The 1290-nt window shown below is 34.0% G+C and overlaps 1 protein-coding gene across 2 annotated transcripts in view; it reads left to right on the top strand.

Annotated features, from left to right (window-relative positions):
- The window catches only part of LOC111441803, an 18551-nt gene extending 17487 nt beyond the window's left edge, over positions 1–1064 (top strand). For both annotated transcript variants that reach the window (XR_002710233.1, XM_023078924.1), the window contains one exon: positions 252–1064. The gene's annotated coding sequence lies outside the window, so the exon portion shown is untranslated. The remainder of the gene's footprint in view (positions 1–251) is intronic.
- Positions 1065–1290: the final 226 nt, after the last annotated feature.

The following is a 1290-nucleotide window of genomic DNA, read 5'->3' as shown; positions in this document are numbered from 1 at the left end:
GGTCGTGTTATCAGAATGAAAAAAAAAAAAAAAAAAAAAAAAGAACACAGAGTCACCACGTGGATTCTCACCACTGCACACTGCCTATAATAAGTTGGCTCATTTCTGTGTCTTTTCTATCACAGTTGTAGAGATATCAAAGTTGTTTAATTGCAAATTAAATGCTCTCTCCTCCCATGTTTTCTTCTGAAAAGGGCATGTTCCGTACCCTCTCTTCCACACCAAAATTGGCATATTCTTTCTTTTCTCAGCTTGCTGTACTCTGTTTCTTTTTGTTTGTCCACTCCAAATAAAAATGCCCCAACAACGTAAAGAAAGATAAGAGAGAAGGAAGCATCCCCTGCACGATGGTCCAGCCTGGGTTTGAGGGTAACTAAAGTCAGTAAAGGTTAAGGAATATTATTATTATTATTATTTATTATTTATTATTTATTATTTATGGTCCAGCTCTCTCTTTCTCTCACCCCCGTCTGTGACCCTGCCTCCCTCACTGCCCAATCGTAGCTACCTTCTCTGCTTCTTTCTTTCTTTCTTTCTTATTTTTTATAAACCCCCCAACATGACAGCCTCTGAGCCCCATTTGTTCTCTTTATGGAGCGGTCGCTTATTACCTTTCTCCCGAGGGAAACGCCCCTCCAATTCCCAGAGGGCTGTCTTCTCCAGTTGCATTTGCCTTCTCCTTGACCTTTGATCTTTTCCCCCATTTATTTCCAATTATTTTATTATGCCATTGGAATGGATAAATTGCTGATTAGGTCTTTAAAATTAATTCGAAATATGCCCACCTCGTTGTGGCTGACTGTTCATAAATGTTCATGAATGCGATGTCAGTCATTCCTTCTATTTCTTTTTTTCTTTTTTTCTTTTTTGTTTGTCTGTGTTCTAAAATAATAGTAATTTCTAGATCGTATAATCCAAATAGACTTTATTAACTTTCTAAAAATGTTAAGTACTCTAATGTCTTTGTAAATTGCTTACCCAAGAGAGGTTGCTTTTGAAAACTTTTCTTCTTTTTTTCTTTTTTAATCAAAAAGCACCCATTAGAAGAGTGGTTTGTTAAGTTAGTTATATGAGACCATATATAGTTCACATTTAATTGATCCTATAATTATTAATGTTTATGGTTTGCAAAACAGATATTCATGATGATGCCGATGTTTGTATATAACATTATAGTATGTATATAACTTCTAGGTTAAATTATATATTTTGTTCGCAATATTTCAACTTTCTTTTAATCTACGATTTTATCCGATATAAAATTAAAAGTTTAAGATTTTAAATTTGTAT

Source organism: Cucurbita moschata, unplaced genomic scaffold, assembly GCF_002738365.1.
Source record: "Cucurbita moschata cultivar Rifu unplaced genomic scaffold, Cmos_1.0 Cmo_Scf00004, whole genome shotgun sequence".
Lineage (NCBI taxonomy): Eukaryota > Viridiplantae > Streptophyta > Magnoliopsida > Cucurbitales > Cucurbitaceae > Cucurbita > Cucurbita moschata.
This window is presented reverse-complemented; position numbering and strand designations above follow the sequence as displayed.